General features: G+C 37.9%; 1 protein-coding gene across 2 annotated transcripts in view; it reads right to left on the reverse strand.

The window, feature by feature from the left end:
- The window catches only part of klu (zinc finger protein klumpfuss), a 214,985-nt gene that overhangs the window by 115,560 nt on the left and 88,470 nt on the right, over window positions 1–10,955 (reverse strand). The window contains exon 1 of one of the 2 annotated variants that reach the window (XR_015534730.1): window positions 9,338–9,727. The exons of the other annotated variant lie outside the window; for it this stretch is intronic. The gene's annotated coding sequence lies outside the window, so the exon portion shown is untranslated. Of the gene's footprint in view, window positions 1–9,337; window positions 9,728–10,955 lie in introns of those variants that run through there. 2 annotated transcript variants of the gene reach the window in all.

A 10,955-nucleotide genomic window follows, 5' to 3' on the forward strand; every position in this document is an offset into this window, starting at 1 on the left:
AAGAAGGAGGTTTATTTCATGTCAAAATATGTCAGTATAATACCAAATGGGTTAAAATAATGTTTTTAAATGACTCCCAGATCAGCAATATTCACAAAGCGTACTAAAAAGTAATGCTTTCTCGCTTTCTCCGTAACGGGATTAGACACTTCATTTTACTTAAAAAACAGATGATTTTACTGAAATTTATCTGTACGTCTGCAAAGTTACTTCCCAACATAATCACTTCTGCTGTCCATATATTTACGCGAACGTCCAGGTAGCATTATGAGTCGGTCACCATAAAAATGTTTGTCTTACTGACTAAACCACATTTCCGCTGTCGTCTTGACATCCTCTTAAATGCTTATTCAGTTTCGGAAAGAGACTGAAATCAGACGGAGCCAAGTCTGGGACATACGATTGGTCGTCCAAGACATTAGAAAGTAAGGCAACACATCTCTGGAGCCATTCGTGTCATTAAATTGTAGTAAAATGCTTTTACCACTTATGAGAGTTGCCAATATAAACTACTTTCATTAATCGTTATATATTACTTTTATGACATGCGATGCATCTATAAGGATGATAAAAGTGGTGTCTGTAGTTAACTAAGCCATGACGGAAGTTCCACTCCAGCACGGTCTGTAAGAAACAGAGAAGTGAACTGTACCGCATAAGCTGTGAGGTAATGCCTCAGTGGCCTCGCTTGATCGATGGATTCCGTCAACATCTGCTCTTTAACCAGTGTAATTCAATGCCTCGTGTCGGAAGCGTTAGGCATCAAGTCTCAGCGTTTGGTGTTATTGACAATGATTATTTTCATTATGATAATTTTTTGAGTGATTAGATCCAGAACAGTTAGCGTGTATGCTGAGCATAATCACGTGCTGGCAGGTTCTCAGGGAGGAGCTGAAGTTGCTTTTTTTTATTACAGAAAACCCTTAAGCCGTTGGCATAAAAAGGGAGCATCAGTCCGCGTTTATGATGAAACAGGTGCATACGTGCTACTATCTTCGATGGATCATGTACGTAGAAGATACAGAGGGGACCTTGGAAGAGAAGGAGGAGGGAGCTGTGTTTCGTTATACAAAGCGAAGTAAAAACCTGTTTCACGGGTCCCCGTTGACTGTCACTCATTTCGTGTCACGAATACACACACTTTCTGTTCCCATCTGCAGTATATTATGCAGAAATGGCATAGTCTAATAATCGTGTACGTTAGAATGCATTATAATGACAAGCACCAAGAGACAAATTGTTTACAGTCGGAACATGGTGGGTGTCTGAAATGATAATGTATAATCAGGGGTTGAAAACATTTGTCCCTGTCTCAGTATTCAGGGGATTAATAAAACTAGATGCTCAAATTGTTGCCTACGGCCTAATATAATGTAGGCCTGAAACTGAAATAATTGATAAAACGTACTCTTTTCCTTAAACATTCTATTCAACTTTTGTTGGAAAATAGAAATAAAAGAGTTTACTTTGGAAACTTAAGATCAGATGGAAGTTTCTTATAATATATCACAAAAAAACGTAATATGCTGGTTTTGACTCAGCTGATTCTGGACAGAGACTAGTAGCGGATTGTTGTTAAAACGATGATGAACCTCTAGCTCCATGAAAATGTTTAAAAATCATGTCCAATAGACAGACTATCAGATTCTCAAAAAGGACTCTACCCCAGATGTTTACCGATTTATAAAATCATAGCACTGCGAGAAAATTATGGCAGTAGTTTAATTTTTGCTAAACAATTTAGAAACATCATATCTTAAAATCAAGTTGATACAGCCCTTCACTCGTAACATTTTTACGGGAGCAAAAGTGGTATATTTGTATTTAAAAAATGCAATAACTCGGTGGTTCAAAGGCTTTACTGAGAAGCTGACTGTGGCGCATATAGTTAATAACTTTCCTATATTTACAGAATCTGAAGAACATTACCATGTTCGCAAAAGCCCGCTGCTAAACCAGTTTATTCCATTGGCCACTATACAGTAAAGAGTCCTACTGTCTATTTAATTAATATTATTATCATTATTTTATTTAGTCTATTCTTCTATCCGCCAACTTATCTACCTTGTCTCTTAAAACAATCTGGCTGTCTAATAACTATGTTATTATGATGTACAGCAGACGTTGTAGTGATGATAACTGTCGCGAAGCTCTTACGAGGGTACGAAATCCAGGTTTTCCGCTGTCACTTTTCATTCTTACTCTCATGACAAGGAACATGCAGCTGCTGATTAACTACAGACTATGTTGCTTTCACCCCGCGGTGATGGCGGACAAGATTCATTCAGTAGCAAGCAGCTACTCATTAGGCCAAATCAAGAAATAATTATTACGAAATTGCCTTCAACTCGATTGTAGCGATCTGCATAAAGGAGCAGGTTGCTGTGTAATAGATGCGAGGGGTGAGGGAATGCTGATCTACCTGTACACCTTACGTTTGCTTTTAAGCACCCGTGCTACACAGAGTTCAGTATTCTTGTGATGTGCGTGGAGTAGCATTCCAGGCGAATTAGATTGATTCCAGTGTAGCGACGTAACTTTGTCCATGGTTCTGGGTTAAGCTCAGTCTAATATTAACAGAATCATGTCCCAGTCGAACACTGGACTAAGCACGAAAATTTTAAACATAGAAATCATGAAACCTGACACTGTGCTGTTATATGTTCCGATTTATTCCCTGAAAGGGAAATTCGGCACATTAAAGAGGCAATTTTATAGTAAAATTTTTAACCGCCTTTCCTAATTAATGGCGCAACCTGAGTAGCTCAATTATTGTAGTGTCTGAGTAAGATTTGTACGCCCGGGGTTCAGTTTCAGACAGAGGCAAAATAATCTTTTCCTTCCCTCTGCCTCCATACCGACTCTGAGGCCCAACCAGCCCCCAGGGTAAAGCGGCCGGAGTGTGAAGCCGACCATTCATCTCCACGTAGTGTCACTGTGGACAAGGAGTGGATCTATACCTCCACTACCCCATACGTCTTCATGGCGCAGTGCTAAATAAGTTCAAAGGACAACTTATTTAAGTACCTTTACCTAATTAATGACACTGTAGGGTCTAAAATTGTATATGTAACGTTTGGTTAACTATTAATTTTTTATGTGCCCAGATAAATGTAATATAATATTAGGCAATTACTACATTCTACAGATGAATTGATCGCTACGGCCTAAATCCAATACAACTCAACATTATAATGTAGGCTGGCCTTTTGATTGCCTTTTCCGGAACTGTATAATTTCGAAGCCTATTTTTCACCAAGTATTGTTACGATGATGAAATCAAGGATATACGAAGCATGTAGAACGCATGGGAGAGTTTAGAAATACGCGCAAAATACAAGATAAATAGCTTGAAGGGTAAAGTAACGTGTGGACATAAGCATAGATTGGAGAATAATATTAAAATGTGTATTAAATAAAAGTGGTGAGGATATTAACTGGATTCTCCTGTCCCAGAATATGAAAGATAAGAGGATTTATCTACCTTAGAATACGAGTCAGTGACGGATTCTTGTGACCTTGGTAACGAACACGTTACAAACAACGTGGGAATTTATTGAATGCCTAAGTACCTATTCGTTTCTCAAACAACGGCTTTGATCTGTTGAGATTACACGAAACATTTTAGGGGCATGAAAGTTTGTGTTAGTTGATTATTTTTTGCTTTAATCACACCCTTAAACATTATTGGCAAGGTTTTATGAGTTTACTTTAGCTCATTTCTCGATGTATAAGATATTTTTCCTGTGTGAGTGGATTAGGGGATTTGGATATTCACTGAACTTATTCACCCACCACAAGAGAAAATAATTATCGCAAACGAATTATATCACCAAATAGCGACGGAGACGCATGTGCACGGTGGGTGACGCCCCTCTGGTGGGCTCCACCTACTCAGGGCTCCACCTCACAAAATGGATCACGCCCATTTGCAGCTGCGCAATATATTGCAAACCCCCCCCCCCCCCCCTCATATGCAACTCGGGTCCAAGACGTAGGCGACAAAAATTCTTTACCTGTGGCGTGTACTTTGTCAGCTGAATTGATTCGCGACGTTCCGTGGGAATTGTGATCTGGTGCAGATTAGTAAGGCGACTGCCAATTCAGCTGCACAGGTCACCATCTTCTTTAGCCTCATAAAACACTGAGAATAACAGATTCAGTTTCACGATCAACAAGTTTGTGGGCTTTACAATGCGCTCTTATGCATTTGGAATAGTGGACTTTTTATTTTCGGGATCCTCCACCTCCCAGGGATAGAATTTAAAAGTAAAATTGCCTATGTGCCTGTACACCACACCGAGAAGGCGTGTAGTGGGCGTGGGCGGATAGTTCCATCCATTCCAAATTTATGGGGTTCTCAATCAGCGGGCCACGTGCGTCTTTGACTTAAGACGTTTGGGACAACACCAGATGGTGTTAAGCGGTGAGTTTCACAGTTCGACAGCCTTTACCCTCGTGCAATGGGTCCACGTTGCCAATTGGTCAGGATGTCACTAACAGCCAATCTCGGTAAAGTGGTAATGAAGAAAACACATAACGAGACTTGAGATTCTCACGAAGAAGACGTAGATAAGATGCTAATGATGTCAGAATTTCTTCAACGAACGTCACTGTCGTATGAATAGAAGTTTCCATTTCGGAGATCCGCTATTCTGACTAAATTGTTTCGTGGTTTTCTTTAGTCACTCCTGATAATCCTATTATAAACCATTAAAAAAAGTAAAGTTTGTCGCGCTATACGCCACGAAGGTCGTTTGGGGGGAGTGGAGGTCTAGCTCCTACTATTTCTTGACCTCGGCACTAGATGAGGGTGAGTGGTTAACATCACGCCCCGGCCGGCTTTACCCCCGGGAAAGGACCCCGGTACTCATTGTAGAGGAGGCTGGGTGGGCCCCAGAGCCGGTCTAGACGCAGAGGCTAGAGGAAAAACCCTCTGCCCCCGTCGGGGATCGAACCCCGGTCGTCCAGCCCGTAGCTAGTCACTATACTGACTGGGCTATCCCGGCTCGTATTATAAACCATTAGCACTTTAAATCTCAATGGTAAATATATGTACCACCTCTTTAAGAGTTGAATTTTAGGCCACGGAGTGTATTCATGCGCTAGATACGATTCTCAGAATAAATTGCGATTATTTCCCTAAACAGCATTAACCAGCTGATCCGTGTAATGGAGACGCCTTGAACTTCGGCTTCAAAGGGTTAACGAATAGGACAACGCAGACATTTCCATGTTCCTATGTTTCAACATTAGGTCTATATAGGTTTACATAACTTAACCTATGCAGTTGGGGAAAAAAATAAACCAAGAAAGTAACCGCGTCTTTTTGCATCGACCTTTCTGTGCAGTAGGTTTTTGATGACGAAGACGATAATGATGATGATAAAGGTCTAAGAATAACAACAAAATGCCTAATAGTTTAACAACCATAATACAATAGACATAGCGAAATCAACATTTGTTATTCTTGCCGTAATTTTTATTATTGTTGTTATTTAATCCCATCGCATTCTTATGTGATCGTCAATTTAACGAATTTTCCGTGTCCACTGACTTAAACTTATTCCATTAGACGTAAGCCTACAGTGTAACTTAATAGCATCTTCCTCCAACTGTAATGAATCTGTAGAAAACAATGCAACAGTTCATGTATCCAGTCAGCTCAGACTACGTGTTTGTTTGCTTGTTTGTTTGTTCGATTGCTGTCTCTAAACTTAGTTAATGAATTCAGCACGGTGTTTTCCTCCGAATTCAAGGAACGTCTGATCGCCGCAGCTGCTCAGAAACTCATAGTGATTGTAATTGCCTGAGACAGTTTGGCTGTGGAAAGACAGTTACGTGTGTAAGACCTGAAACACATCCAGTAGGAACAACGAAAAATTCACCACGGGAGTGTAATCTTACTTTGTACATCTCTTTGACATAAGACGTGTATTTGTTGCCTGGAATGCGTAGCAAAGTAGATTTCAGGTAGACCTACACAGCAGAGCGACATCAGGAATTAGGCCGACGTTTTCCATACAACATTCTTATGTACCAATGGTCTAGCAAGTCCTGACCGTAAACCATTTCCTTCACTTAACATTCACACGACCTATTTTTCTAATATCTGTCTTAATAGTATCATTCAATCTTTACGTTACCGCTCTGTCTTAAGTTTTCATGTCCAGTGCTGTGATTTATACAAAAAAGTAAGTCATATTTTTACAAAAGGTTGCGTAAGTTTAAATATATTTGATCACACAACATGAGTGCCATACAATGACCGGTGTTGTAAACACGTCTGAAGCCAAAGACCAATTAGAGTTTCGGTATAAAATTAAAAAGTGCAGAGGCTTTATGACGTCATGTGTCACAATTTTTGTGCAACGTTTCATGAAAAACCATCACTTAGTTCAACGAGTAGCCTAAAATTTCCTTATAAAATGAGGAAATATATTGGTGGAGGTGAAATTAAATTTTCCTGCATAAGAATCGTACTATAAATTCTATCCTCGAAGTAGACCGACTTGTCGTGAAATATCAGTCATTTAATTCTTTGTACATTTCTTTCTTATACTTGTCAGGAAGATGTTCGACACCCCTGAGAACTTTTTTATTGTTGCGTGATGATTCAGTGTATCTCTGCGTTATGCCCTCGAGACCGGAAGCCCATCACACGCATGATTTGAAATTAATGTGGCCTCCAACTAAAAATATTAAATTACACAGATAAAAAAATCCAGAGTTTTTCATTGCTTCAGAAACATCGATAATCAAGTCTCGTATCCATATTTCACGCAGATGCGAAAAAGCTTCAGAAACGTGTTTTGTAAACCAGATATCTGTCTCGAGGCTGAAAACGAGATGAAATGCATTCCCTCACGATCGCCTCGCCCAAATCATTACTAAGACATTATTCGGTGTAAGGTTTTCTGGAAGGTAAAATTATCATATTTTGTTCCTACTTCTGTTGAATCTATCTTTATAGTTATAAATATAACAGCTTTAGAAACCTCTTCAACTTCATGTGACAGAATTAAGAAAACTGCCATCAGAAATGTGGTCATAGTCCACACTTGTTTCGGGTAAAATTTATGACTAGGAAAGGAAATTTTATTCAAATTCAAAATTTCCCTAAGGGAAGGAAGGACGCGACTTCATTCACGTCCTTTCACTTCCGCAGACTTTAATTCCTGAGATAACTCTGTCGATTGGGACGAACTTAGTAGGTTGTACCTGAAGATACGGATTCCAACCTCCGAAACGTCGTGTTTTAATTATATTAAGACGACTGATAATGTCTTTAGGTGTGTCATAAATTTTTGCTGAACAGATGCCACCTCTCGTTGTAAACAAAGAAGATATAAAGAAACCAGTAATAGTTTCTAGCGCTTTCAATATTTTTAAACAATTACTGAAAGTCTAAATTACATCAGGGGGGAGTGAAGATGCTATTTCATTTTTAGAAGACGAATTTTCTGTGAACTTTCCTGGTATTAAAATTATTTTAACCGTTGTAACTGAGATAAAAAGTATAATACATTCTCTCAAATAAAAAAATCATCACGTTATAATGAAGTAACAAGTAAATTTTTGAAAGAGTATTCACTTTTAATTAGACACCCATTAGCTCACATTTCTAATCACTTTCTATACACATGCATTTTCCCAGACCATCTCAATATAAAACCACTGTACAAAAAAGGTGACAAGATTAGTATAACAAACTACAGTCCAATTTCACTACTAACTACTTTTTCTGAATTGCTTTAGAAGGTAATGCACAATAGATTAAACCATCATACACAAACTAACAAAACGTGCTGGTTTCAGAAAAAATGTATCAGCTGAAATTGTATCTTTCAAACAAAAGTGTGTTAATGTCAGTTAACCAAGAAATGCATGTTGGTTGAATATTCAATGATTTATCAAAAGCTTTTTGACTGTGAAAAACACGAAATTTTATTAACTGATTACATATTAATGGCATTAAAGCAACAGCCGAAAAATGGTTCATATTCTGTTTAACAGATGGAAGACATTTAAATAAAATCCCCTAAAGGCGAATTTTTTTCTCAAACTGCAAAACAATAAAAGCGAGGTAATCACATTATGAAACTATATTTCAGTGATAGAGTGAAATGGAGGTCCGGTAAACAATCTTGTAGAACACCTGTCAACCACAACTTTGTTGATCCGGAATCCGGTGCACACACCCAAACAATAGAAAGACTATGGGGATTAGCTAAATGGCGGAATAAAAAAGAGAGAGGCACGGCCCGACATAATCTGGATTCATATTTAGCTGAGTTCATGTGGCGGCGTACAAATGATAACGGCGATATTTTTAAAATTATTCTAAAATCTATAAGCGAATTTTGGCCTACGGAGACAGGTTGTAACAACAATTAACATCTCATGCATATCCAAATAAAATAAAATAATTTGTCATTTATTGAGTATAATAACTTTCAAGTATATGTCATTTATCCACACACATTAACCTAACCTAACCTAACCTAACCTAACCTAACCTATTTTTAAGGCGATGTGTCCCGATAAGTACCACAAATTTATTACCACATAAATTATAAAAATCATATTGATCTAATGGTTCTGAAGTTAAATGGAGCATTTTATGTGGTTAGATCTATGTTTCATGTCAGCAACACTCTCAAATAAGTTTATTTTGCCTATTTTCAATCCATAATTAAGTATGGAATAATTTGGGGGAGGGGGAGAAATTCATCTAACAGCAAAAAGATATTCACTTTACAAAAATAAATTATTAGAATAAATGGTGGCATCAAAGCTATAAATTTAGTAAAAATATTTAAGAGATTACAGATTTTATATCTTATATGTGATTACGTATTCTCATTAATGAAATTCACTGTGAATATCGAAGAACATATTCTGACGAATTCCACTGTACACAGTGTTACCACAAGGAATAAATATCAGGTTCATGGATCAATTATTGCCGAACTCTGATGCTTTCAGAAAAGTGCATTCTATACAGGAATCAAAATTTTCAGCAGTCTACCATCTAGTCTCACAAGTCTTATGAATAAAAAGTCACAATTTAAAGTAGCATTAAAAATTTACTTAAATGCTCACTCCTTTTACTCTTTTTGTGAATTTCTAATGTTTGACGCATGTTTTTGTAAGGTTTTCTTGCCTTTCTGTAGCATAAATGGGTAGTAAAATTTATTTACTTTATGTGTGTTGATTTATTTGAAACAGTTCATTACTGTGTATGAAATCTTTATGACAAATTCCACAACCTGTTATTTACTAAATTATGGATTCAAGGAATGCACTAATATGTATATATTTATGAAACACTTACCGTCGTATCCCGTTGTATCCTTCATCATCGAGAAAGCCAACTGAAGCTGCAACACTTCTGACTTGTATCTGGGAGATGCGCAGTTCGAATCTCGGCCGGGTTACTTGCTATCCTCACTGAAGATTTCGTCGTTTATCTCATTTTCCCCAGCCGAAAAACTTCAATCATCTACACTTTTATATTCCAAGTCTTTAATACAACACTAAACTGTTAGGTAAAAGTAGCGTTTCGTGAACATTTTACGACAGTCAACTTGTATTATGTCCAAGCAAGGAAAGTTTTCTTTGCAACTGAGCTTAGCTCCTGCACGAAACAGTCCAGCACATGCTGTTCGTCTCCAAGGTCAGTGGTTATTCAGAGCGGAGGGGTGGTAGTGTGTCGATTACCTGACTCAAGCTCTGTGATAGTATGACAAATCAAGCAGCCAAACCCTTTTATATTAATCTTGGTTCATTTCTGTTCTCAGCGGCTGTCTCGCTACATCTCGTCGTATGCGAGACGCAGTTCGTGTAGCGTTGTTTTCATGTGTTTGATTTGTAAACATATTTCTATCAGACGAATTGTTTTAAATTGAGTAAAACATACTTAATATAAATATATATTATAAATGGTTTTGTGTGTGTGTGATAAATGTGAGTTGTAAGATTTTACGTTTGCAATTACCGAAGTGTTTCAAGTGGGTTGTAGTGTGCAGAATCCATTGATTGTGCCGATCTGTAAGTTGTGATCAATTTTATCATCTTTCATCAATACAAATTATACTATTGACCTATTCCGGGTTCAAAGAATTAAAAAAATTGCTCTTGTGTGTTTCGGTCAGCGTCGACCAACTTCAGGATTTAATACAGGTAAGCCTATATTTGTGGATGTTTTAACATTGTTCTGATATCTGTATTAGACTCTCACAATCTTTCCACGACTAGTCATAGAACGAGTACGTGGAATATATCCATTATTGATTTCTAGTGTGGAACTAGCTACTTGTAGATATCAAGCAAACAAGGACAGAAATGTTTGCTTTGTTTACAACATTTCTATCTTACGATGAGTGCTTAACTCGTGTGTGGAACCGAAGGTGTAGAATTATATTGAAAGAGAAAACAGCACTTGTTGCCTTTCTGCGGTCAGGAACTTATTGTGGGAAACAGAACTAGCAGTAGTATGCACACTGCATCTCGAAAATAACCATTTTGGTACGGTCAGTATAAAAGTGATTGCCCCTCAGATCTGATGAGGTCACACTCAGGCGTGGGAAGGCATCGTTTTGTTACAAGACGTGGTAGCAGCTGAGAGGTCATTGCCCTTATTATAATCGCATTCCTTGCCATATCGATAACATTAAATGGCTGAGTGGAACGTAGTTGTTATTTTATCGATAGCTGAATAAGTGACAGTGGCTGGAATTTATCCGTTGGACACTGAGGTCCGCCCATTCTTATATTACATGGGTACCAGTCGCGTTTTCCCACGGAATAAAACAGCCTATGTTAAGAATAAATGGAACTTTACTTGCATTTATTTGCCATTACTACTTTATGGTGCTGTGGTTAGGTACAAGGACAAGTTAACAAGAATTGTGTCTTCAGGCCTATTCTTTACAAAATTATTTATAAGATGG

This window comes from Zootermopsis nevadensis, unplaced genomic scaffold (assembly GCF_977971745.1).
Source record: "Zootermopsis nevadensis isolate Lab colony 2312 unplaced genomic scaffold, Znev_1.0 Znev_ptg000011l, whole genome shotgun sequence".
Classification (NCBI taxonomy): domain Eukaryota; kingdom Metazoa; phylum Arthropoda; class Insecta; order Blattodea; family Termopsidae; genus Zootermopsis; species Zootermopsis nevadensis.